Here is a 228-nt window from a genome sequence, read left to right as displayed (position 1 = left end):
TTTTTTATCTATTATTATATTTGATCGACCCCTAATTTAGAAATCTAATAAAATGGAAACGTTCGCGGGCGAATATTTACTCTTTTTATATGTGTTTCGGTTCTCGGGTTAGTTAACCCATGAACCGACCTCTCATAATAACTGGATTATTCTTGGGTTCCTTCCGCCATCCTACCCAATGAATTATTAGGATTCTTTTTAGAATATTATGTATTCACGAGTTTCCTC

Source organism: Benincasa hispida, chromosome 9, assembly GCF_027475165.1.
Source record: "Benincasa hispida cultivar pf3 chromosome 9, pf3_genome.v1.1, whole genome shotgun sequence".
Classification (NCBI taxonomy): domain Eukaryota; kingdom Viridiplantae; phylum Streptophyta; class Magnoliopsida; order Cucurbitales; family Cucurbitaceae; genus Benincasa; species Benincasa hispida.
The sequence above is the reverse complement of the archived record's forward strand: the minus strand, read 5'-3'. Positions refer to the sequence as shown.